The 27,461-nt window shown below is 45.2% G+C and overlaps 1 long non-coding RNA gene across 1 annotated transcript; it reads left to right on the top strand.

Annotated features, from left to right (window-relative positions):
- The first annotated feature begins 16 nt into the window (after positions 1–16).
- Positions 17–27,461, top strand: LOC103785267 (uncharacterized). Its single transcript, XR_004669028.3, has 3 exons — positions 17–223; positions 7,969–8,259; positions 25,596–27,461. It is a non-coding gene; the product is annotated as an uncharacterized LOC103785267 (long non-coding RNA).

Here is a 27,461-nt window from a genome sequence, read left to right as displayed (position 1 = left end):
CGCCCACATAACCCGGAAATTTGACGATAGGAAAAAGAAACTAAACAGTAGGAGAGTATCGCAATCCTTTCTGGGAAGCGTAGTCTTAGGTGTCTGGAGAAGTCGCCCGGTTTCTGCTTGCTGGTCGGGAAATTTTATAGCTATAATTAACTCAGGGCGGAACAGCTAGCAGAATCCTCAGCGTTCGGGCAAAGGGCAGAGAATCCAGCCAGAAGCAACATGTGTAAGTTGTTACATTCAGTCCGGGCTCAGTGTCATTCAATTTTACAAAATTTTGTTGTGTGCTGACTCTGCCAGCGACTGTGCTGAGGGCTTTGCCCCCAAAATTGCCTTCGAAATGTAGTGAGGGGGGCGGGCGTAGTGGCTCACTCCTGTAATCCCAGCACTGTGGGAAGCCGAGGCGGGCGGATCACCTGAGGTCAGGAGTTCGAGACCAGCCTGGCTAATATGGTGAAACACCGTTGTTACTAAAAGTACAAAAATTAGCCGGGCGTGGTGGCGGCCGCCTTAGTCCTGGCTACTCAGGAGGCTGAGGCAGGAGAATCGCTTGAACCCAGAGGCGGAGGTTGCAGTAAGCCCATGTGGCGCCACTGCATTCCGTCCTGAGCGACAGAGCGAGACTCCGTCTCAAAAAAATAAATAAACAAATAAATAAAAGAAAGAAAGAAAAGAAATGTAGTGAGGGAAGTAGTGTGTGGAAAAGTAATACAATAGGAAGCCATGTAGCAGTGATCATAAATGAACTAGAGCTACCAAGTAGCAGCATCAATGGCTGAATCTCAGAAACACGATGTTCAGTGAAAGAAGGAAGTCTAACAACACTTTTGTAAAGTTCAAACCAAGTAAAACTAATGTTGTTTAGAGAAACGTACATATATGGTAAAATACTGTACAGAAAAGGCAAGACATGAGAAAAAAAAATAAAAAAGAATCAGGATATTGGTGATCTTTAGGGAGCCGGGAGGGTAGCACACAAGAGGGGGAGGGAGAGGCAGGGAAGGAGCACATAGACACATCCTCAGTTTCTCACGTGGGAGTGGGTTCACGTGTGTCTGTTTCATTATGAGGCATATTCAAGATGTTTTGGATTTATTTTGTACTAAATCTAGTACAAAATATATGTATAAATTCAAGATGTACTGGGGAAGTCGCCTGGTTTCTTGCTGGTGATGAAATTTTATAGCTATAATTAATTCAGGGCAGAACAACTAGCAGAATCCTCAGTGTTCGGGCGATGGGCAGAGAATCCAGCCAGAAGCAACCCTTGTGAGTTGTATATGTATAATAATGTTTAATATACATTATAAATTAAAAATGTGTTTGTATATTCCATTTTGTTATCTGTCAGTTGTTGGAAGCAGGAAACAGATATACTTTAAGAACTTTGAATTGCACTCATTTTTTTAAAAGGAAAATCAACAACAGAAACCCAGAATACACACCTTGGAGTAAGGTCAAATATCAAATGCTAGCTCAGTATTCTAATGGAGGCACAAGATCTCATTGATAGCCACAGTAGAAATGACAAGAGGGGAATGACTAAGGGTGGAGATCTTTGCCAGGGGGCGTGCTGATGGGATGAAATACACCATTTTCTTGGAGTGGTCCTTTGCCAAAAGGGTAATACAAACTATTGCACAAGCATCGTCTCCCAGCTTAGCAGTGTCCACATTCCACGGGTGTTAGTGGATAGTAAGTGTTAATAGCAAGTACTATACGGTGTTAATCCCACAGGTCTGGACAGTGAGACTGGGGGTGACTGGAAGAAGGCGGAGGCAGATGGGTTTATACACTTTTGTTGTTGGATGAGCCTTTGATTCAAAATAGCTGGTGATTCAGAGGAATTTGGTCATCTTCCAGCTGACCTCCAGGGCCAGCTCATTCCATGTAAGTTCCTGGTTGAGGATCTGAAAGTTTATGACAGAGTGGAGTCCGGAGATTGCAAGCTTAGCCATCTCAGGCTAAATGATACCTTAATGCAAGAGACAATGCTGGGGTAGTCTTTGAGCCATATCCCAGCCAGAGAAAGTTCACTGCCAACTAGACTGCATCTTTTGACAAAGTCAGGAGAAGAGTTGTGGAAGTGTAAAAGCTCTTGGACATTAATATTGGGGGCCAAAAGTTAGGCATTCACCATGGAATCTCTCCCCAAAAGGCTACAATGGACAATTGTTGCTTTGGCTCTCCAGTATCTCTTTCTTCTATAAAAAATAGCTAGAGTGGGCTGGGCGCGGTGGCTCACGCCTGTAATCCCAGGACTTTGGGAGGCCAAGGTGGGTGGATCACCTGAGGTCAAGAGTTTGAGACCAGCCTGGCCAACATGGTGAAACCTCGTCTCTACTAAAAATACAAAAATTAGCCGGGCATGGTGGCAGGCGCCTATAATCCCAGCTACTAGGGAGGTTGAGGCAGGAGAATCACTTGAACCCGGGAGGTGGAGGTTGCAGTGAGCTGAGATCGTGCCATTGAACTCCAGCTTAGGGGACAAGAGCAAAACTCCGTCTCAAAAAACAAACAAAAAGCCGGCATGGTGGCTCATGCCTGTAATCCCAGTACTTTGGGAGGCCGGGGCAAGTGGATCACCTGAGGTCAGAAGTTCGAGACCAGCCTGACCAACATGGTGAAACCCCATCTCTACTAAAAATAAAAATTAGCCAGGCATGATGGCGCATGCCTGTAATCCAGCTACTCGGGAGGCTGAGGCAGGAGAATTGCCTGAACCCTGAAGGCAGGGGTTGTGGTGAGCCGAAATTGCACCATTGTACTCCAGCCTGGGCAACAAGAGCGAAACTGGCTCCAAAAAAAAAAAAAAAGCTACAGCTTCTTATGGAAAACTAAGCTTCTCTCCTGGCCAGGCGCGGTGGCTCACACCTGTAATCCCAGCCACCGAGGCGGGATTTGGGAGGCCGAGGCGGGTGGATCATGAGGTCAGGAGTTCAAGACCAGCCTGGCCAACATGGTGAAACTCCATCTCTACTAAAAACACAAAAAATGGCTGGGCATGGTGGTGCGCGCCTGTAGTCCCAGCTACTCAGGAGGCTGAGGCAGAAGCATCGCTTGAACCCAGGAGGCAGAGGTTGCAGTGAGCCGAGATCGTGGCACTGCACTCCAACCTGGGCGACAAGAGCGAAAGTCTGTCTCGAAAAAAAAAAAAAGAAAAAGAAAAAAAAGCAAGGCTCCTTGCCTGACTCTAGGGGTGGAAACTTGCCAAGGTCTGGCCAATTGGCACCCAAAATCACCTTGTCATGCTTCAGAGGGTGGTGGGGATTGGGGGAAGGGCTAACCAGGTTGTTCCAATCAGAATGAATCCCAGGAGTTGAATGGAAGTTGCTCAGTTTATTAGCAGAGCTCTCTTTTTTGCCACACTTGAACTTGGGAGGTGCCATCAGGTGTGGCCTGTGTGTCCGCCACGTGGTCTCTGAGGCTCCCACCTGGGGGCAGCAGCAACACAACATCCTAACCGGTGGGTGCTTGAGTTCTACTCACTGATGTTCGGGTTAGAACTTTTTGGTCACTGCGTCTAGCCTTGTGACCATCACTAGCTGCTTGGGACAGCCATAGAGACACTGTTAGGAAAGTGTGCCCCCAGCACAGTCATGGGAACAATCCTTTATGTTGTTTGTGGCAAGGAAGGAGACCATCACCCATCACCCCAGGAAGATTTAGGAATGGCTCCCTGCCTGTGTCCTAACAGTAATTGTTCTAGCAAGGGTAGTGATATTTCCTGTGGCACGGTTGCCCTGCTGCTGCTCTCTGTTCTCCTGACCCCTAAGAAATGCACATCCCTGGCAGTCAGTGGCCTAGTCACTGATGATGAAAAAAATAAAATGGACAGGGAATGGCATTTGTTGTTCAACTTCTCTCTCGATGGAAAACCCCAAACTGACAACCCTGGGCTTTGCTTCGCAGTGCTGCTTGCATTCGGTCAAGGGGCTCAATGGCCCCAGCTGGACCCTAAACAAAATGAACTTACCAGGAGTGGACCCCAGCACTGGGGAGATTGCCTGGCACTCCCGTGGGGAGGAGGATGGCCACCCATGGGGCAGGCTGCTGGTCTCCCTTTCCCCATAACTTCCCTGAAGATCCACACCACGAGTGATCTGATGGAGACGAAAACCACGTGACTTGGAATTTGGAAGAATGGAAGGGACCCTTAAAATACATGAGAATCCCACTAAATTTCAATGTGGTAAATATTTGACTATTATAGCTAATATGTTCTGCCTGTTTCAAGGACCTCTCAGCCACCATCTGCCAGAGGGCAGGTGGATGGCGTCGCTGAACCTGAGGTACCAAGGGCTGGGGCAAAGTCACGCAGAGGCCACTTTGCTCTGCGCCCTGGTCCTCGCGATCTTTGCCAGATCGGGCTCGTCTGGGCTCGGCTCCGATCGGTCCAGCTGGACTCGGCTCGGCTGGCCTCGGCCCCGAAGGGTCGGCCAAGAGGGCAGGTGGACGGCGCGCCGGAAGTGACGCGAGAGAGCGAGGTCAATGGCTCGGGTAGCTACAGCAGCCGTCGCAGCCGCCGGTCACCTCAGCTGTGAAGCCATGTAGGAGCCGTCTGGGTGTAGCCCTGCCTGCCAGGCGGCGCCCCGCGGGCTGCCGCCGCCGCTGCCTTGAAGAAGCAGTTCAACCTCATTAGCAGGTGGCCGACCTGACTATGGGCCGGTCGGCTCCGGACCGAACCACAGCCCAGCCCGAGGCCAGCGGGATGCCCGCTGCCGCTCAATCGCCCCCTGGTCCTTGGCGACCATCTGGGACGGGCCGCTGCCTCCTCTGTAGCAACCCCTCGGGTGCCCCCTGCCCATTGTCCCTACCCCGGCGAGCACTGCCCTGCGAGGACTACACCCGATCCTTCTCCTCTCTTCCGGAGGACACAGCCAGCCTGGGACCGCTGCCCTGTGCTAAAACTCCGATGACTTCTGTCCCTAACGCTGTGCCGAGCGCTGTGCTGTGGGGGGCAGCATTGTCAGACTTTCCGGGTTGACCCGCTGTTGGGAGTCCTTTAAGTGCATGGTAGCAAGAAATAAAGGGATATATGAAAGCCAGTCGGATTTGCTTAGTGAATTTCAGAACGCCTGCGAGGGAATTCGGAGGTGGTGCAGTCTCAGAAACCAGTATTCCTAGGAACTTGACTGCTGCTGCAAGTTCTTGACATTTAGAAATTTAGAACTGGGAGACACCTTGTGCCAGTTTAAAAAGTCTTCTTCCTCTTGGATTTGGAGACAGCTACTTCTCCATGTTCCTTTGGTACTGCTTGAATGCTTGAAAAGAAACATAGGCAAACAAAAATAATTTATATACGGAAGATGTGTGCTTATGGAGGGATAGCTAATGCACTGAACAAAACCTAGCTGTCATTAGATGGAGGGAGGTGACAAAAGCTACCCAGAGATGAAAAATCTGAGCAGAGACTTTGTCATCCGTCTTTAAACACTGCTTTCAAATACTACTTGTATTGATTAGGTCTCTTGGCCATAAAGAAAACCTAAAACTTCTTCAAGCAAAGAAAGGAATTAGTTGTCTCCTAAGTAATCACAAGAGTCCAAGAGTAGTGTGGCTGCAGATTTGGCTGCATCCAGGGGTTTCACTCTTTGGGCAGGTCCAAAGAGAGACAGTCCACTGGGAGAGTTCCCAGTCTTCCGAGTCCCAGATAGAAAGAAAACTCTTCTCCCAGTCACTGTGACAGAGTACCAGGATCGGCTCTGAATTATTCTGGATCCTATACCTTTCCCCAGAAATGGACTTGAGTCAGCACCACTCAAGCCATATGGACTGAGGTGGAGGAGTGCTGGTTCCCTAAGGTAAACTGGGGCACTGTCACCAGCAGGCAGGGAGAATGGATGGTAATCAGGCAAGCAATAAAGGTCATGGTGGGCCTTTCGTTCGTAGTCCTGCTGAAAAAAGATAAGTTACTGTTTTGTTTTTTTTAAGACGGAGTCTTGCTCTGTCGCCCAGGCTAAGAGTGCAGTGGCGTGATCTCAGCTGACTTCAGCCTCCACCTCCCGGGTTCAAGCAATTCTGCTGCCTCAGCCTCCCAAGTAGCTGGGACTACAGGCGTGCACCATCACGCCCAGCTGATTTTTGTATTTTTAGTAGAGGCGGGGTTGCACCATGTTGGCCAGGATGGTCTTGATCTCCTGACCTCATGATCTGCCCACCTTGGCCTCCCAAAGTGCTGGGATTACAGGCACGAGCGACCACACCCGGCCTAAAAGATAAGTTCCTGTTTCTTAAAAACTCTTAGATGCAGATAATCCAGTGGATACAGTTGGTATTTTGGGAGAAGTGATAACCCAAATAGGGAGAAAAGAATACACTGGGATGAGGAGCTTGAAGGTATGAGGAGAAAGTGTCAAACAGAAGGAATTTGAGGAACATAACTAAGAGAGCATAGTGCCTAGGCTCTGGTGGGGAGTGTGTCAGGCGGTATTGATTTCTTCAGTGATCGAAGTTTCCTCTGGAGGTCCAACTGCTTTTCCAGATAGTTGTTTTTAGAAAGCCAAGGATATAAACCCAAATTCCTAGAGGGCCAAGCTAGTAAAATCAGTGACTTGGGCCAGATGAGGATCTCACGGGACCTGGAGGACCAGGACCTACCAAAGTGGCTCTAGGCCCGGTGTGGTCCACCTTTGTAATTTTCAAGAAGGGCCTGAAATCTGCATTAAGCAACTACCCTTACACTCCATAGAACTAAACAAAATGTGTGGGTCACCAGTTGGCAACTGCTTGTCTGGAAGGACTCAGAAATTAACAGTTCCTGTTATTTTATTTTTCCCTGTAATGTACCCTGATATTACTACATTTTCAGCATTTTCAGTTATTTGCATTTGTTGAAGAGCAGCTCATTATTCCCTTTACTGAAATCTTTTTTCTTTTTTTTTTTTTTTTCTTTTTTTTGAGACGGAGTCTTGCTCTGTCACCCAGGCTGGAGTGCAGTGGTGCCATCTCAGCTCACTGCAACCTCTACCGCCCAGGTTCAAATGATTCTCCTGCCTCAGCCTCCCAAGTAGCTGGCACTACAGGCACCCGCCATGACGCCCGGCTAGTTTTTGTATTTTTATTAGAGACAAGGTTTCACCATGTTTGCCAGGCTGGTCTCGAACTCCTGGCCTCAAGTGATCCTCCCACCTCGGCCTCACAAAGTGCTGGAATTACAGGCGTGAGCCACTGCACCCAGCCCCTTTACTGAAGTCTTTAAAAGGTCTAATAGTAATACTCATCAACATTTCTATGGTGGTTTGGTTTACAAAGTGCTGTGCTAAACCTCCTGGCTTGGTTCTCGCCTACTGACAATGATCACTTCTTTCTTAGAAGAAAACGTAACTTGCCAAATTAGACAGCTACTAAGTGGTTGAGGCGAGACTTGAATCAGGGTTTTGTGTTTTTTTTTTTTTTTTTGGAGATGGAGTCTGTCGCCCAGGCTGGAGTGCAGTGGTGAGATCTTGGCTCACTGCAGGCTCTGCGTGCCAGGTTGCATTCTCCTGCCTCAGCCTCCCGAGTAGCTGGGACTATAGGCGCCCGCCACCACGCCCGGATAATTTTTTGTATTTTTAGTAGAGACGGGGTTTAACTGTGTTAGCCAGGATGGTCTTGATCTCATGACCTTGTGATCCACTGCCTTGGCCTCCAAAAGTGCTAGGATTATAAGCGTGAGCCACCGCACCCGGCTGTATCAGTGCTTCTAAATGGTGGCTGTCATGTCATTTTGAGTACAGGAACTGGGCTGCCTCTTCACCAGGGAAGGATGAATGTTTATTAAACATCTGTGCTTATGAAGGTGCAGGGCTAGGTGCTTTGCATACATTTATCTCACTCCTTTCTCACAACAAGCCTCAGACGTGATGTTATTTATTCCTGATTTAACAGAGGATGCCAGCGATTAAAGGGGTCATCGAGCTAGTAAATGACAGAGCTATGGACCCAAACCCAGGTTTCTCATTCTGAAACAGCTGTAAATTCTCATTACAGAGATCTAATGACCTTCTCCAGGAGTCGAGGACTCACTACCTCGCTGAATTCTCAGAGTCAAAATGCGTCTCTACCTGCTGGTCCCGGAACAGTCCCCTGCTGCTGCATTGAATGAATCTCATCTCACTTCCTCGAGTCAGCCCTACCTGTATTTGATGATCACAAACCTTATCCTTACGTTGCCAGCAGTAACATTCTGCATCCCTCACCCACTCCACTGTGTCCTTTTCCTCCCACTGATCTTCACTCTGCCTTTTCTAGGGGAACTCTGAACAGTATTTCTGAGAAGGGGTAGGTAATGTGTGCTTTGCTTCAGTCTGAGTGGATTCCATCAACCTCTGCATAGAGCAGGGGTGGAAACAAATCCTGTGTCATTGCAGCTTCTTTTCAATCTAAGCTTTCATGGCCTTATTATGTAGTTTACATGTTTTTGTCAGACAACAGGATGTTTTGCCTATATCATTCTATTTCCCTTTCTCAAATGTTGGAGATGCCATAGTAATTAATGAAGTACAAATCCATTTTAAAATATCTTACTCCTGGCCAGGCGCAGTGGCTCACTTCTGTAATCCCAGCACTTTGAGAGGCAGAGGCGAGCGGATCACTTGAGGTCAGGAGTTTGAGACCAGCCTGGCCAACATGGTAAAACCCCGTCTCTACTAAAAATACAAAAATGAGCCGGTGTGGTGGCAGGCGCCTGTAGTCCCAGCTCCTCCGGAGGCTGAGGTGGAAGAATTGCTTGAACCCAGGAGGCAGAGGTTGCAGTGAGCCAAGATCTTGCCATTGCGCTCCAGCCTGGGTGACAGAGTGAGACTCCGACTCAAAAAAATCATGCTCCTCTCTGCTTGTTGTGTGTGTCTTTCCTTAAAGTTAGATATTAAAAGTACAATAGAGTCACAGTCTCTTATCTGGAAGTTTTGGGGTCAGATAACTTTCAGAATTCAGATTGTTTCAGATTTTTCTAAAAGTAATAATGCACATATGATGTGGTTATATAATGCTCTGGGCTCTGGGACAACACCCGATAGTCAAACATATTATTGTTACTATAGCAAAATGTATGAATATTTTCACACTTCATGGATGCGTAAAGATTATACGTAGCTTCATGTCAACTCAGGTCAACTTTTGTTGCCAAATAAGTTACAAAAAAACTTATTTTGTAGAGCTTTTTGGATTTCAAATGGTAGATAGGGATTGTCCACCTGTCTTAGTATAAGTACCTATTGAGAGTCTGTGAAACTTTTTTACTTTAAAGAATATTTTCCATATTCCAAAAGGTTGGAAACCACAGTTATATTGTATAAGCAGGGGTCACAAACTCAAGTGCAAGGGCCAGTAAACTAAATAAGTGGGAGGCGGGTATAGGACAGTAGGGAATGGGGGGACTGTAGTGAACTGGTGAGTACCTGTTCATTCAAAGGGGAACATGGCCACGTATTGTCATGGTGAATGTGGGAGTAGTGAAGCCTCATCTTCCATTTTTAATGATACTCCAGAATGCTGAATTCCATCTGAAGTTTCTTGATATTTAAATATTGGCAACCAAAAAGAAAAAAGAAACTCACTGTATTAGCCAAATAAAACATAATCTGCAGGTTTTATCTGGCTGCAGGCTGCCTGCTTTACTTCTGGTTTGCAGATTAATGCCGATGGTATGAAAAGTTGTCAGTGTTGTTGGTAATGAATTACTTCTTGAGATGTGGATGGATACATATGTTTTGTAATTATTCATTACACCCCATATATATGCTATATGGTTTTTGTGTATAAAATATTTCATAATAAAAAAACCTAGACAGGCCAAGTCGGGTGGATCACCTGAGGTCGGGAGTTTGAGACCAGCCTGGCCGATATGGAGAAACCCCATTTTTACTAAAAATACAAAAAATTAGCAGGGCATGGTGGCACATGCTTGTAATCCCAGCTACTCGGGAGGCTGAGGCAGGAGAATCACTTGAACCCAGGAGGCGGAGGTTGCAGTGAGCCAAGATCGCGCCATTGCACTCCAGACTGGGCAACAAGAGCGAAACTGCATCTCAAAAAAACAAAAAAACAAACAAAACCTAGACAACTTGTTAGTCACTTTATTTTAGACCTGCCTCATTTTCTGGCCAGTGGGAAGTTTCCTTCTTATCTACAAATTTGAAACTTTAAATTTTTTTATCTTGGAAAAGGGAATGAAAGCCCCACTTTAAAAATAGGAGCCCTCCTTGAAAGTAGTTTAGTGGCCAGGCACTGTGGTTCATGCCTGTAATCCTAGCACGCTGGGAGGCCAAGATGGGAGGATCACTTGAGGCTAGGAGTTTGAGACTAGCCTGGTCAATATAGCGAGACCCCACCTCTCTCTATAGATAGATAGATAGATTAGATAGATAGATAGATAGATAGATAGATAGATAGATAGATAGATAGATAGATAGAGATAGAGATATAGTAAAAGTAGGAGTTTAAAAAGGTTAGATTGTAGCTGAGCGTGGTGGCTCACGCCTGCAATCCCAGCACTTTGGGAGGCCAAGGCGGGCAGATCACGAGGTCAGGAGATCGAGACCATCCTGGCTAACACAGTGAAACCCCATCTCTACTAAAAAAAAATACAAAAAAAAAATTAGCCAGGCATGGTGGCAGGTGCCTGTAGTCCCAGCTGCTGGGGAGGCTGAGGCAGGAGAATGGCATGAACCCAGGAGGTGGAGCGTGCAGTGAGCCAAGATCGCGCCACTGCACCACTGCACTCCAGCCTGGGTGACAGAGCAAGACTCCATCTCAAAAAAAAAAAAAAAAAAAAGGTTAGATTGTAATCTTTCTACCTTTCCAGGGCCATAGTGATCCGAAGTAACATTAGGTATCTGTCCTTATATTGGGACAGAAAGATGTCCTTCGTCTCCTCTCTTTTGAGATCTTTTCCCTGGGTCATCTCAGCTCCATAACTGTCACCTCATGATTGATGACTCTGTTTTATGCTTCCAGTGCTGGCATCTCTTCATCCCTAGAGTGATGCTGCCATCTCCATCTTGAATGTCTCTGCTGACATGGCCTGCTAAACTTGAACTCATAGGCGGGACAATCGCTTGAGCCCAGGAGTTCAAAACCAGCCTAAGCAACAGAGGGAGATTTCATCTCCATTCTTTCATTTTATTATAAAAAAAATTCAAAATAAAATGAAATTGAACCCATGAACTTCATCCTCAAATTGGCTTCGTTTCCCCCTGTCCCCTAGTCCATAAGGCACCAAACTTTGGCCTGCAGGGTAAATCCAGCCCATTGCATGTTTTATACAAAAGGTTTATTGGAACACAGCCACACACTACAGCAACAGGGTTGCCTAGTTGGAATAGTGATCCATACAACTCACGGGTCCTATAGTATTTACTCTCTGGCCCTTAATAAGAAGTATTCTGACCCCTGCCCTAGGGTATTGAATGCCCTCATGTTACTCACCATACACTTGGCAGTCCCCCTGTTTCTCCTCTTTTTTTTTTTTTTTTTTAAGACAGAGTCTTGCTCTGTCGCCAGGTGGAGTGCAGTGGTGCGATCTCGGCTCACTGCAACCTCCACCTCCTGGGTTCAAGCAATTCTCCTGCCTCAGCCTCCCAAGTAGCTGGGATTACAGGCACACGCCACCACACCCAGCTAATTTTTGTATTTTTAGTAGAGACAGGGTTTCACCGTGTTGGCCAGGATGGTTTAGATCTGTTGACCTCATGATCCGCCCGCCTTGGCCTCCCAAAGAGCTGGGATTATAGGCATGAGCCACTGCACCCAGCCTCTCCTCTGTCTTCTATACCCTGGCTATTACTGTGATCTGGCAGTGCTACCTCCTTGGTTATCTTTTGACTCGGTCTCTCCTTCTCTGTGGCTGTCCTTCCTGTTACCTTCATCAGGTGCTCATTGTTTCTCACCTGCACTCATAATTGTCATCCAGCTGGCTTTGCTGGTTTGAGCTGGATTTATCCCTTTTGTCATCTAGCTGTCACTTCTGTCTGATGTGGTAGTCACCATTGTTACGATTATATCTGTTCTATCCTAAATTATTTTTTTCCAATGAATTCTGTAGAGTTTAGAATTCCTACATTTATAGGAAATTAATATTTATTTTTGACAGTAATTCCAAATTTCCTAAGATGATAATGCTATCATTTAATTTATTCTCCAGAAAGCGATGCCGCACTATAATGCATGTCATTATACATGACGTGATGAGTATCGCCTTTTGCCACCACCTTAGTTGCTTACGTATGTTTTAAAAATTTGCTAGCTATTTAAATTTTTTTCATTAAGGTGGAAATGAATGTGTCCTTATATTTGTATTTCTTTATATGAGTTTTCTGTATGTGTCATTTGTTTATTTAATTGTTATGGAATTGTTTAGTTATGAATTGAATTATTCAATTACCAATTCCAGTCAACAAATGTCTATTAAGAACCTGTCAGTACATTTTCAGGCCTGGCACGGTGGCACGCCTGTAATCCCCCAGCACTTTGGGAGGCTGAGGTGGGCAGTTCACTTGAGGCCAGGAGTTCAAGACCAGTCTGGGCAACATGGTGAAACCTTGTCTCTACTAAAAATACAAAAATTAGTCAGGCATAGTGGCATATGCCTGTAGTCTCAGCTACTTGAAAAGCTAAGGCATGAGAATCGCTTAAACCCAGGAGGTGGAGGTTGCAGTGAGCCAAGATCATGCCACTGCACTCCAGGTTGGGTGATAGAGAATCTGTCTCAAAAAAATGAGAAAAAAAAAAGAAAGAAACTGTCAGATGTGGCTGAGGGGAGACCAGTCTGTAGGTCCCCAGTAAAGAGCAAGGATAAAAAGGCAAGGCCTCAAATATCCTGTTAAAGTTGGACTCCAGGCAGTGGGAACTTCATATAATTTTAAGCAGGGAAGTAACATTATCAGATTTTCATCCTAGGAAGTGGACCCTCACAGCAATGTGAACGGACTCAAGATGGGGCCAGTGGTGGAACCAGCAAGATCAGCAGGGAGTCAGCTGTACCAGTTGGTACAGGGGACAGGAAGGAATGGACCACTGCCATGGGAACAGGAGAAAAAAGGAAAGAATTAGAAAATATCTGTTGGTTCATTGGATATGCAGTGGATGAGAGAGAGACAGATCAATCATGATTCTGAGGGCTTATCCTTGGGTGATAAGGATATAATGGAATATATTGAGTTTCTTTTTAGACATGTTGATTTTGAGAAGCCCATGGACATCCTGATAGAAGTATCCAGCAAACAATTAGATAAACCAGTGTAGAATCAGGAGAAGGATGAGGTTAGACATAGACATTCAGAAGTCATTGGCATACCAGTGAAAGTTGAATCATGGGAGTGGATAAGTTTGTCCTGAGACTGCAAGCAGAGTAAGAAGATCCTGTTAGCTGATGATGGTATCTTGGAGAATATTCACATTTAAGAAGTGTCAGAACGGCCGGGCGCGGTGGCTCACACCTGTAATCCCAACACTTCGGGAGGCCAAGGCAGGCGGATCACCTGAGGTCAGGAGGTCAGGAGTTCGAGACCAGCCTGGCCAACGTGGTGAAACCCCATCTCTATTAAAAATACAAAAAATTAGCCGGGCGTGGTGGTGGGCACCTGTAGTCCCAGCTACCCAGGAGGTTGAGGCAAGAGAATCGCTTGAACCCGGGAGGCAGAGGTTGCAGTGAGCCGAGATTGCGCCACTGCCCACCAGCGTGGGCAGTAAGAGCAAAACTCCATCTCCAAAAAAAGAAGTGTCAGAACAAGAAGCCACAAAGAGACTAAGAAAAAAGGTTCTAACATTAGGAGGGAGAGTGGTATCATTAAAAATGAAGAATGCAGAGAAAATGTAAAGAATGAAGATGTGGTGTTTCATATTTATCAGGCACTACGGAAAGGTTAAGTAAACAGAGGATGCATTGGATTTAACAGAAAATAGCTGGGGCATGAGTGAGACAAGATTTTGTAGAGCTTTCAAAAACAAGTCAATGAACAACGAGATAGTGATCTTTCAGAGGCTTGGCTGTGAAAGGTAGACAGATAAAGTGGTTGGTTGCTGGAGGAGCAGAAAGGAGAATGTGATGTGCCAGGAAAAATGGACATACTTGCGTGCTTAGGGATAGAGAGAGATGAAAGACAAAGCAGAATGGGAGATCAGTAGAATGAGGTCTTTGAAGAAGGCTGAATGGGTAATGCCCAGGGGACTGTTAGCCTTCAACTGCAAAGCTGGATCCCTTTTCCTCTGAGCAAAAGGGAAGGAGTAGAGATGAATGAAGAGAGGATGGTGGGATATAGGCAGGGGGTATGGGGGTCTTGACTGCTGGTCTTTAATGTCTGCAAGAGGGTAGAAGGCATGATCATGCCTGAGGAAAGTGATAAAGATTTGGAGGGGCCCTTAAGGAAATTGATCTCAAGGGAGCTGACCACGGACATTTGATAGCATTTGGGGCACAAGCTGCTTACACGCTGATGAATAGGAGCTGTTGAAATGAATTGGAGGACATCTATAGGAGGAAATTCTACTTTTAAAAGGAATAAAATGGAGTCCTTCACATTTTAAGAGATCTCCAAAGTGTAGTGATTTTTTTTTAGAAAGCATATCAGAGAATAATATACTATCATTAATACAGACATGCACATATTTTTAAAAGATCTGGAAAAAATACAGATTAATAATAGTTTTCTGGGAAATGGAAAAGAGTAGGACATAGCCAAAAAACAGAACTTCTACTTTTTTTTTTCTTTGTTTCTTGAGACAGGCTATCACCGTGTTGCCCAGGCTGGATTGCAGTGTTGTGATCACGGCTCATGGCAACCCAGACCTCCCAGCCTCATTTGACCTTCCCACCTCAGCCTCCTGAGTAACTGGGACTACAGGTGCCCACCAGCACACCTAGCTAATTTTTCTTTTTTTTTTTTTTTTTTTTTTGGAAACAGGGTTTCTTCATGTTGCGCAGGTTGTTCTTGAAATCCTGAGCTCAAGCTATCCATCCCCCTCAGCCTCCCAAAGTGCTGGAATTATAGGTGTGAGTCACTTCATGCTGAACTTTAAATTTTTTAATTTTTATGCAACTTATGCTTTTCTGCTGTTCATCTGTTTTTCTTATATACCAACTATACACTCGTGTATTTTACAATATTTGATCCTTAACACACATGAATATTTTAATTACCGAAGGCACACAAAAATACCTGCTCCTTATAAAACACTGAAAGCATTATAAAACTACTTCAACTATCCCTCAAACACAACCTCAGTCTGGCCAACACCCAGCCTCACAAGAAGCAACCATAGTGTGAACTTGTGTGAATACCTTTACAGTTCTTCAGAGAGACTCTTTTTTTTTTCTTTTGAGATGGAGTCTCGCTCTGTTGCCCAGGCTGGAGTGCAGTGGCGCGATCTCAGGTCACTGCAACCTCTGCCTCCCAGGTTCAAGCAATTCTCCTGCCTCGGCCTCCCGAGTAGCTGGAATTACAGGCATACACCACCATACCCAGCTAATTTTTGTATTTTTAGTAGAGACGGGATTTCACCATGTTGGCCAGACGGGATTTGAATTCCTGACCTCAGGGGATCCACCCGTCTCAGTCTCCCAAAGTGCTGGGATTACAGGCATAAGCCACCACACCCGGCCAGTCCTTCAGAGACTCTTAAAAATTTTCCTTGGAATAGTTTTATTAAATTTAAAGAAAGTATGACTGAAAATGAAATGACTGTTTCCAAAAGGCCATTAGTGATAAAGTAGATACACAGCATGGCTTGATCTTTCATAGTCTCTGAGAATCATCTGTTGCCTTGACAGCCTATCAGCCCAGCTCCTGCACTCTGGCCAGGTGACATCAGCGGAGGTGCAGATGCGGGCAAAGCCTCTGCAGCAGCATTTGACAGATGATGCCCCGACCCACCAGGTCCAAGTCCAGCCAGGCTCCTAAGAGAGAGCAGAGGGGCAGGGATTGGCATCTGCTCCTCTGGGTATGGATGCTGGGGTGTTTCCTAAACTTTGTTGTACATTTTTAGCAAGTTTGATCTTTCCTGGAGAATTATGAGGAGGAAGACTTGTTGGAAGAGTAGATGAAAGAGATTCTGTTTTAAGAAATTTAACACAAAGTTCTGAAAAAGAACCATTAAGGGCAGGTTGCTGATTCAGCCCCAGTGGTGTTTTAGGGACACTTTTTGATCCTCCTTCAAGCCACCCAGTCGTCCACCTGGTAGCAGTGCCATGCTCTTCCTGAAACAGCGGCTCCATTTCCTCCCTTGTGATACCCAGGATGCTTCCCATTGCTTGTAACACTTCATGTTGTTTGTGTTTTGGTGTGTGGAGATAACTAATGAAGAGGTTTCTCATTAGGAGTTTGTCGACTTTTCCTTCTGTGCTGCTGGCTAACTGTATGCATTTCCTTTGGAAATTATCCAGCCTTTCCTGTAGGACCACATTTTGGTTTTCAAGTTCTTTGATTTGTTGCTCCTGATATTCTATTTTCTTTTCCCTGGATGTTTCTGTGATTTTTTCATTGTCCTGTTTTAGTTCACCCGTATCCATTTCTAAAACTGATATTCTCTTCTTCAGATTTCTCACTGCCTGCCTCAAAAGTTCATTTTTATTCATTTTTTTAGTGAGATTTTCTCTCAATGAATGTATTAGACTATTTTTGGTTCTGATGAAAAGGTTTTTTCCCTGAAGTAACCTGTCTAAGGCATTTTGTTTCTCCTTCAGCTGCTGAATTTCTGAATGCATTTGCTCGTGTTCTTTTCTTTCTCGTTCTGAGATGGCAGCAATGGAATCAGACAGTCTTTGATTGTCTCCTTGGAGGAATCTAATGGTCGCATCTTTTTCCTGCAGTGATTTTCTCAGCTTCTCGATCTCTTGCTGGAGCAATTTAGAAGACTCACTTGATAGAGCAGACTCACTTGCATGAAGAGATTCTGCGGTGTGTGAAGAAAGTGCTTCTCTGGGGAGCTGGGGTAAAATATCCAGCTGTGGGAAGAGTGTCTTTGCCGTCACAGAGCTGCCTGATGCTGTGCTGCGTGTGTGCTAACTCCTGCCCCAGGTTTTTGAGTTGAGTTTCACTCCCTTCATATTTTTGGATCAGATCTCTGTGGTTCATCTGACACTGAGAATCGTCATCACTGTCAATTAAAAGCTTTGCCTGAAGTTGACAAAGTTCCTCTTGGGATTGGGCTGCTCCCTGCTGCATATTTTGCACTGTGGTCACCAGCTTCTCTTTCCACGCCTCCACTTTCTTAACTGGCTGTTTTAAGATATCGAGTTCTTGTGGAAGCCCCTCATACTGATTGTTAGTAACAGTTCCAATGTTATGACCAGTGCTGGATGTTTGCAGAATTGTCGCTAAAGGCTGACATTTCTGACTTAATGCATCTTTTTCAATATCTTTTTCTTGATTGAGATGTGATGACTTCAGAACATTGTCTATAAACCTTTCCTGACCACTACTAGTGGGTGATTTTTTACTTTCCTCTTGTAGCTCACACAGGCCTCCTTCGTTGTCAGCAGTTACATCCATTCCATGGTGATACTCTCTTTCTAGATAGCTGTTTTCCCTAGCTACCTCTTTCCAAACAGCTGATAGTTCTTCTGTTTCCAAAGCAGGTGCTTGCAGTTGCTGCTGAAAGTGAGCAACACCCTTGGTGTCAGAGGCTGAAGCCGTTCTAGCCTGAAGGCCCGGCACCTCCACATCTTCCTGCTGGATGATGTGAGTGAGTTTGCCCACCTCACTGATGGACGGCTCATCCATCCATTTAGTTAAAGTCATATTCTTGTCATGTAGAACTTTAATCTCCAGTTCTTGTTCTTTTGTTCCTTTCACTAATCTTTCAGTTTCCAGTTTACATGAATCAGGCTTTTCAGTTCCATCTTCTGTATGAAGACACTCAGCTTCTGTTGTTTGAAAAACATCGTGGTCTGTTTGAATGTAGTCTCGTTTTCCACACAGGTGGGTTTTGATTTGTTGTTTTGCATTTTGCAAGTTCTTAATTTCTTCATCTTTGGCTGAAAAGCGCTGGGTGTGTGTGATATTCATTTGCTCTTGCTGGCATTTAAAATCATCCATTTCCTGTTTCTGGTCTTGTAAAGACCGAAGTAGTTGCATCTTACTGTGCAACTGCTCTTCAGTTATCTTTTGATATTTTATTTCTGCCTCAAAACTATTGTTGTTTCCTTTCAGTTGAGATACCTCAGTTTCTAGTTCCATAATTGGATCTGCTCTAGGCTTGGCCATAGGTGCGGTTTGACTATGTTGAAATGTCTCATTCAGTGGTTCTATGAAGACCACACATGCTTCAGTGTCCTTGATTTCACAGTTAGGGAACTCTTCCCCCTTATCTGTTCCCTGTATCAGCACATTTGAGATGTGGTTGATGAAGGAAGTCACATTGTTGCCCACTCGCCCCATGGAAAGGCCTAAGCCAGAGCCAGGGCCCCCAAACCAGGAAGACATTGGTGGATCTTAGAACTGATCTGCTGTCCTTCGTGAAAAGCATCCAGTGCACTGGGATTCGCGTCCAGTCTGGGCAAGTCAGGGAGGCCCTGTCTTTTTTTTAAATTTTTTTTTTTTTAACTGAGACAAAGTCTCACTCTCTGTTGCCCAAGCTGGAGTACAGTGGTGCAATCGCGGCTCACTGCAACCTCTGCCTCCCGGGTTCAAGCGATTCTCCTGCCTCACCCCCCGAGTAGCTGGAACTACAGGCATGTGCCACCATGCCCGGCTAATTTTTGTAGTTTTAGTAGAGACGGGGTTTCACTATGTTGGCCAGGCTGGTCTTGAACTCCCAACCTCGTGATCCACTCACCTTGGCCTCCCAAAGTACTGGGATTACAGGCATGAGCCACCGCGCCCGGCGGAGGCCCTGTCTTTAAAACAGACATTCACAATGAGGCGTTGCTAGGCAGCGCCTACTCAAGAGGGTCACAAAGGGTAGGATGCTGCCTGGCAATGCACAGGCCTGGCCTGGGGCGTCACTAGGGCCAGACTGGTGCTCATGGGCCTCTGCTCATCCCCACACCTTCCCACCCTCAGGGTTGGCGCCCTCTCCCTCTGCATTAGTGACTTTCCTCTGTGCCACATGCAGCACCTGCCACCCAGCCACCAGGACAGCTGCTCAGAAACCCCAGATGCTTTTCCCTGAGTGTGAGTGTGAGCGTACGTGTTAAGAAAAACATTACCTTTCATTTTTTCTAAGTGGCACCGTACACTCCATATGTGTTCTGCATCTTGTGATTTTCATGCCACAATTACTTTGTTAAATGGAGGTAAAAATTTACACTGTGCAGCACACCCATCTTAAGAGTACAAATCAGTGGGTTTTGGCAAACGTCTACACCTGCACATAAGCACTACCCTAACGAAGATAGTGAACATTTCCATCATCCAAAAAGTTCCTTGTCCCCTTTGAGATTCACCTTCACCCTTCTGCCCCAGCAAGCCTTGTTCTTGTCTCTGTTTCCATGGTTGAGTTTTACATGTTATTGAAGGTCACCGCACAGAGTATCCTATGTGTACAATCCCTATACCTGGCTTTTTTCCACATGTGTTTCAGATCTCAGCAGGGTAGTGAGTTTTAACTCCCAAGCAATTGCTTCATTAATGAATGAATCCATCAGCCACAGTACATAAAGGTCCTAGTAGATTGCAAGGCACCAAGGTGGTGCCAAACACAAGGCCGATTTTCATACACTGCAATCAGCTAGAGGGTAGGCAGGTGGTGTGGGAGTGGCTGGAGGCCTGATGCCATTCGAGTATTGAAAAACTATCAGGCCAGGCGCGGTGGCTCACGCCTGTAATCCCAGCACTTTGGGAGGCAGAGGCGGGCAGATGACCTGAGGTCAGGAGTTCGAGACCAACCTGGCCAACATGGTGAAACTCCGTCTCTACTAAAAATACAAAAAAAATTAGCTGGGCGTGATGGTGGGCACCTGTAATCCCAGCTACTCGAGAGGCTGAGGCAGGAGAATTGCTTGAACCCAGGAGGCGGAGGTTGCAGTTAGCCGAGATCGCACCACTGCACTCCAGCCTAGCACACAGAGCAAGCCTCTGTCTCAAAAAGAAAAAAGAAAAACCATCAGTGGTTCTCTGTTGCTCCCTAGTTCCATGGCAGGCAAAACCTTTCTTTGCAGCCACCTCCTGTTCTATCCCCTACTGAGTACACACTCCTCCCCAAACCCTTCTCCCCATGCTGTTTAGTTGTCCTGACTTATCTGAGGTCCACTTGGACTGTTTCCCTGCTGTCCTGGCCACACAGCTCATTGCTCTTCTATCTGTGCCCCCATAGAGCTCTCCTCAAGGATGACTGTTGACATCTCTGTCTTTCCCATGAGCTCCCAAAGGTGGGGACTGTGTGTCATTTGTCCCTCCTTTTTATTCCTTCCCATTTCTTGACATTTAGCGTGAGCTCCATAAGTAATGGCCACATTAACCAAGATCTGAGATCCTCAATACCTTGGATGAAGTCCATCCTAGGATATGTGGTTTATACCTGGGGACTTGCTTTTGCTCATCTATGAATGTTCAGCTGAGATCTGCTGGTGCAGGTGTTTCTGTAGCCTCATTAGCAGTGGTGGGAAGCCCAGCAGCTTAAGACGTTAGCTTCTGATGCAGGGTTCACTAACTCTCCACATATTCTGTCCCTGAGTTTCTGTTTATCGTTTGCCTGTGATTCTCTTTGGTGCCATCCCACACAGTGTTATCACAACCAATCCTGTGTTTTCATTGAACATCCTGCGCTACTCCTGCTCTAAGTCTGACTAGCTTTTTGTCTTTGTGTGGTCTGGGCTCAACAGCCACTTTTTCCGGAGAGAAGCTACAACAGCTTGATAAGTTTGGAAAGGTCATTCTTAGATAAGACTTGGGATTTATCTGAAGGTTGTTATTATTTGTTGTAATTCTCAGAATAGCTAACACTCCATGAACCCTCACTAGGTGCCACCAAACACATTAAATGAAGTACATAACATGGTGTTCCTAAACAACCACTATGGTGGTGGTATCATTATTATTATTATTATTATTTTATGGTTATGATTATTCCCATTTCACAGTGGAGGAAACGTTGCTTAGTAAAGTGTACCTGTGAGCATCTAGGCCAGGGATTCAGAGTCTGATTTGACTCCAGAGCCATTTCTTTCTTTTTCTTTTTCTTTTGGTTTTTTTTTTTTTTTTTTGAGACGGAGTCTTGCTCTGTCACCCAGGCTGGAGTGCAGTGGTGCGAACTCGGCTCACTGCAACCTCCACCTCCCGGGTTCTAGCGATTCTCCTGCCTCAGCCTCCTGAGTAGCTGGGATTACAGGCACGTGCCACCACGCCTGGCTAATTTTTGTATTTTTAGTAGAGATAGAGTTTCACTATGTTGCCTAGGCTGGTCTGCAGCTCCTGACTCAGGCAGCCTGCCTCAGCCTCCCGAAGTTTTAGGATTAAAGGCGTTAGCCACTGCGCCTAGCCTCCAGAGTCATTTCTTATCACTCTGTTTCTTATCACTGAGTTTATTCTGCCTGAGGGCAAGAGAGTAAAGCCAATTTAAATCGTGCACTTCCGAGCTCCTTCCGGGCCGCCCTAGAATCAGGGCATTTATGGCCTAGGGCACAGGGACCCCGGAGACTACGGTGCTGCAGTGCATTAAGGCTGCTACCCTCCCAGTCTGTCCCGCTGCTCACTCTGCCAGCTGTTGCTACCTGAGCCTTCTCCTTGCAGTGGTTCTCAATGCTTGCTGCACTTGGGAAACTCCTGAGGAGCTTTAAAGAAAAAAATGCGAGGCCCCACCCCCAGAGGTTCTGATTCATTTGTTCTGAGTTGGGGTCCAGGCATCCGTATTATTGGGCTTTTTTGACAACTTTATGAGGTATATTTTATAGGTCATAAAATTCACCCATTTTTCCCTTTTATTTTTACTTGACAGGTAATACTTGTACATATTTATGGGATACAGAGTGATATTTTGATACATCTTCACAATGTGTAATGATCAAATCAGGGTAATTATCATGTCCATCACCTGAACGTTTATCATTTCTTTGTGTCGTGGACAATGAAAATCCTCTTCTCGTTTTTTGAAAATATACACTAAATTTTTGCTAACCCTATGCATCCTACAGTGCTACAGAACATTAGAACTTATTCCTCCCATCTAGCTGTGACTTGCCCCATCCTCTCCTCCACCCTACCCTTCCCAGCCTCCAATAACCACAATTCTACTGCACTTCTAGGAGCTTTGTTGTTTTTAGCTCCCACGTATGAATAACATGGGATATACATCTTTCTGTGCCTGACCTATTTCAAAAATTTTCCCATTTTAAGTATACAAAATGATTCTTAGTAAATTTACAGAGTTATATAACCAGCATCACTATCCAATTGTGGAACATTTTCATCACCTCAAATAAGAGCCCTCTTGCCCCTTCTAAAGTTAATCCCTGTTCCTAACCCTCCAGCTTCATGGCCAACCACTCATCTACTTTCTACCTCTATAGATTCTGTCTCTATCGAGTCCCGTTTTCTGGCCATTTCATGTAAGTGGCATCACCTGTATTATTTTCAGAGGCCCCATGATCGTCGTATGTAGCTCTGGTTAAGAACCACCGTTACCTCCTAGATCTTTTTTCACTAATTTTCTGAGTGGCTGGGAAAACTCAATAGGCCCCTGCCAGGGCTGTCTCTTAGATAATCTGTGAGCTAAATGAGTCCTTCTAAGTTGGACTGAGAACTTAATGATCATTTACAACCTGTTTTTATGGGGATGAGCTTGTCAAAGTCCAAACGTGCTGACCTAGTTTGGAAGGGAGCCTGCACAACCTGTCTTCAGACGCTGCGCGCCTCCCGAGCAGCCATCAGTCACAGCACTGAGTCAGAGCCCAGGTGTGGAGGGAGCCCCCCACCCTGTGTGGCCTGGCCTTGGGCACTTTTGCTTTAGATTTTCTGTGTGGCTTTTCAGCAACTCCTAGCCCCTGGCTGCCTCACCAAAGCAATAAACTGGACTCCTCCTGAGCTCCCTTCTCTTTAGGCAGTAGCTCTATGTGGATGTACTGTCTGCATCACAGTATTTTACAAAATTTTCTCACATACTTTTGCCTACTTAAATACATTTGATATCTCAAACTCAGCTGCCTCCAGGTCCAAGCAGGTACCACGAGTGACCGGAGCAGGCTGGGGAATGAGGCACTTGGAATTTCTGGGAGGCCACTGAGGTGGTCGGTGGTGGAGAAGCAGTTTCCTTCAGACTTTGCCATGAGCAGGAATCTTTGCTGGAGCTTTGAGACAGTCCACATGGTTAGAGCAGGGATAGCAAATAGATTCCATTTCATGTGCCAGAGGGGAAAAAACCAACTGACCGACCAAAACGCCAAGTGGATAAGCTTACATGTGCAGGAAAATGATAAACCTCAATTCAATTTAGAGTAAACTGTAACTGTTCATCTTAGTCACTGGAATTGAAATAATATTATCAAGATTAAGATTGAGAAGGGTTTTGTTACTGTTGTTTAAGTAAGAAATAAATGTTATTACCATGTCTTAGAGAAGTTGTAAATATGTGGGCAAAATACCATCATTTGGGGAAATAATTCAGAGTATAGAACTATTAGACCTATTTTTCCCACACCATTGCCAAAATATTTTCTATTGAATCATTTCCCCCTGATAAGTATCCTTTTTCTTTTCAGTGTTATGCATGGGAACAATTTTTTCCCAATACCATCCCTTTAGAGTTCTTGAACTCTCTTATGACTTTTAAACTGCTTTGTGGCAAGTATAACAATTTTTTTTTTAAGTTTCAGAGGGTCCTTTATTATTTTATTTTACTTTATTTTTGAGACAGAGTCTCACTCTGTCACCCAGGCTGGAATGCAGTGGTGTAATCTCGGCTCACTGTCACCTCCACCTCCCAGGTTCAAGTGATTCTCCTGCCTCAGCCTCCCGAGTAGCTGGGACTACAGGCACACGCCACCACGCCGAGCTAATGTTTGTATTTTTAGTAGAGACAGGGTTTCACCTTATTGGCCATGCTGGTCTTGAACTCCTGATCTCATGATCCGCCTGCCTTGGCCTTCTGAAGTGCTGGGATTACAGGCGTGAGCCACCGCACCTGGCCGAGTCCTTTATTTTAAAAATCCAATTAGGTAGATTGTAGATTCATCCCCAGAAATGTAAGAAGACAGCTAATCTAATGAGATAAAACAGTTAAAAACTCATTCAATAGTCCTCCAGCTCACTATGAAATCAAACTATTGCATCCAAACTGGGCTCAGAGGCTCAGGTGGATTTTGTAAATACTTGTAACGGGAGGTGACAGTGTTGCACAAAATCAGATTCCCAGCAGAATGAAATCCATTGCCTAGCCCTGGGTGGGCTTAGGCTCTGTAATTTCACTGTGAATACAAATCACGTTGCACGCAGTAATGTTTATGTTGTTACCCTACATACAGTATTCAGATTTCTTGGTAGATTCGTCATAGTCTCTTATTTCTCAAAAATGCATTCAGATATTTCCTGGTAACCAGCATTGAAAATGAGTTCATTAAAAATTCTCTCCATGCTTCATTTTTTCATTTTAATTGATGTATCAGTCAGTGTGCAAGTGTAAAAGCCAGCAGAACAGTGATCTCTCATGTGAAATTGTAAACCAAAAACCAACAGCCCTGTGAGCCCAGGGGCAGTGGGAGCCATTGATGTTTGATGTTAGTGTTGGCGCCTCGGCCACATATTTGCTATCCTTGGGTTGGGGGTGCCCTTGGTGGTAGAAAGATGAGCCCCTGCTCTCAAGGCCCCAGAATGGCTGAAAGGATTGAAAAGGAGCAATTTGGCAAAGTCTTGAAAAGCCATCGTCTCTCAACCTCTGAAATGCAAGTTGGGAAAGCACAGAAATCCCCCTTCTGAGTAAGAAGAATTTGGATTTGGGAAGTGATTAAAAAGGACTAAAGTTTCATGGGAAAATGGACTTCACTTGTACATAGATCAGGGGTCAGCAAAGTCTGGTGTGGGGGTGAAATCTGGCGGCTGCAGGCTCAGAATGGTTTTCGCATTTCATTTATTTGGAGACCGTGGTCTTGCTCTGTCACCCAGGCTGCAGTGTAGTGGCAGGATCTTGGCTCACTGCAACCTCTGCCTCCTGTGCTCAAATGATCCTCCCACTTCAGCCTCCCGAGCACCTGGTACTACAGGAGTGCGCCACCAAGCCAGGTGAATTTTTGTCTTTTTTGTAGATCTGGGGTCTGTGTTGCCTAGGCTGGTCTCAAACCCCCGGGCTCAAGCGATCTTCCTGCCTCAGCTTCCCACAGTGCTGGGATTACAAGCGTGAGCCAACGTGCCTGGCCCCAACTGCTGTTTGAAAAATACTGAGTATATCCTACTTCCAAAGCACCTCTCCTCCTCCTCTCAGATGCCACCCCCTTGAGCTCAGGCTCTTATCTGGAGCTCACCTTACCTGGCCATCTCCTGTGGCCTCCTAACTTTTCACCTTCATCTATCCTTCCTCAGTATTCTTCATGCTGAGACCAGAGTCATTTGAAAAACACATTTATGGCCATATTTGCTCCAATTTTAAATTCTTACACACCTGATTGCTCTTAGGTCCCTAGTGCTTGGTTCGTGGAATATGATCATAACATATGACTGGAGAAATAATTACAGATACTCTGTGTTTTTCCCCAGGATGAAGATCGTCTCCCAAGTAAATATGTTGAGTTTGACTGGGCACCGTGGCCCACACCTGTAATCCCAGCACTTTGGGAGGCCAAGGCGGGCAGATCACTTGAGGCCAGGAGTTCGAGACCACCCTGGCCAACATGATGAAACCCTGTCTCTACTAAAAATACAAAAATTGGCCCAGCATGGTGGCATGCACCTGCAATCACAGCTACTCAGGAGGTTGAGGCAGGAAAATCACTTGAACCTGGGAAGTGGAGGTTGCAGTGAGCCATGATCATACCACTGCACTCCAGCCTGGGTGACAGAGTGATACTCCATGTCAATAATTAAATAAGTAAATAAATAAGTTGAGGTCAACTTTCAAATGATCGTCATGAGAAAGCTACACAATATTAAGTAAGTGTGGTTTAGCCAGAAGAAAAAGAACCAGGTAGAATTCACACCCAGCTTTCAGTAGATGGCAGATTTCACTTTAGGGAGCTGCTTTCCTTTGACCCCCTCCCCACTTGCTTTCTTGGCCTGGGATCCTCACTCCAGCATGTCGTGCAGTCTTCAGAATGCGATATCCTTTTCCTTACGACTCTTCTAGCAATTAATGTAATTTGCCTGAACATTTAAAAAATGACCTCTCATAATTTCATAATCTGAATCTTTATGTGTCTTTCTTGATCCCCAGGGCATAGAGAAGGTTACCTGGCCCAGACTAGATGTGCAGTAAATGGTTTTTGTATGTGTGAATGAATGGAAGACTGAAGTTAGTTATTATAGATGAGATATTATGGGGCCATTCCGAGTCCAGTATTCAAGGAGTTTGCGAAGTTGCAGATGACAAGTTTGCTAATGTGTGCTGAGTGTTCATGCCTAGTAGCATGTTAAGTGGTTTGCTTGGGTTGCTTCATTCAGTCCTCACAGTGGACTCGTGAATTAAGTGCTGTTATTATCACGTTTTTGCAGATGAGGAAACTGAGGCTCAAAGAAGATAATGTGCCCAAGGTCACCTCGCTAGGAAAGAGTGGAGCTGAGATTTAAACTGTGACTTTAAGCGCAAGTTCAAGGCTTCTTACTAGTTTTAACTACATTCCCATACCCCTTTTAATCAATCATGTCAATAAAATCTTAATTCTTTTAAAAAATTAATATGTGTTTCAGCTTGTCCTGTAGAGAAGACTAATACTTACAAATGGGAAATATTCGTCAAGCTTTATTTTTTCTAGTTTGTCTTATGAAATTAAGTTTTTCAGCCTTTCCCAATATAAAGCTATATTTTATATTAAATATGCTTTTTATTTATTTTTTTGAGACAGAGTTTTGCTCTTGTTGCCCAGGCTGGAGTGCAATGGCACAATCTCAGCTCACTGCAACCTCTGCCTCCCGGGTTCAATCGATTCTCCTGTCTCAGCCTCCCAAGTAGCTGGGATTACAGGCATGTGCCACCAAGCCCGGCTAATTTTTGTACTTTTTAGTAGAGACAGGGTTTCACCATATTGTTCAGGCTGGTCTTGAACTCCTGACCTCGTGATCCACCCACCCTTGGCCTCCCAAAGTGCTGGGATTACAGGCATGAGACACTGCGCCCAGCCAAGTCTTAGTTATTTCTACATGTAAGTATTTCATGATCTGTTTGTGATTTGGACATCAAATGCTGAGCATAATGCTTCGCTGACCTCACCTGAGACCTGCATCCACTGAATTTTTACTGTATGTGCTTAGGGCCGAATGTAATTAAAGTCTTGTTTATTTACTTCTTTTTTTTTTTTTTTTTTTTTTGTAAATAAGGTCTCCTGTTACGCAAGCTGGAGTGCAGTGGCAGGTTAATAGCTCATTGTAGCCTCAAATGTAGCCTTCCCAGTAGCTAGTGAAGACCTTTTT

The sequence above is a fragment of the Pan paniscus genome, chromosome 18 (genome assembly GCF_029289425.2).
Source record: "Pan paniscus chromosome 18, NHGRI_mPanPan1-v2.0_pri, whole genome shotgun sequence".
NCBI classification, from domain to species: domain Eukaryota; kingdom Metazoa; phylum Chordata; class Mammalia; order Primates; family Hominidae; genus Pan; species Pan paniscus.
The sequence above is the reverse complement of the archived record's forward strand: the minus strand, read 5'-3'. Positions and strand labels throughout refer to the sequence as shown.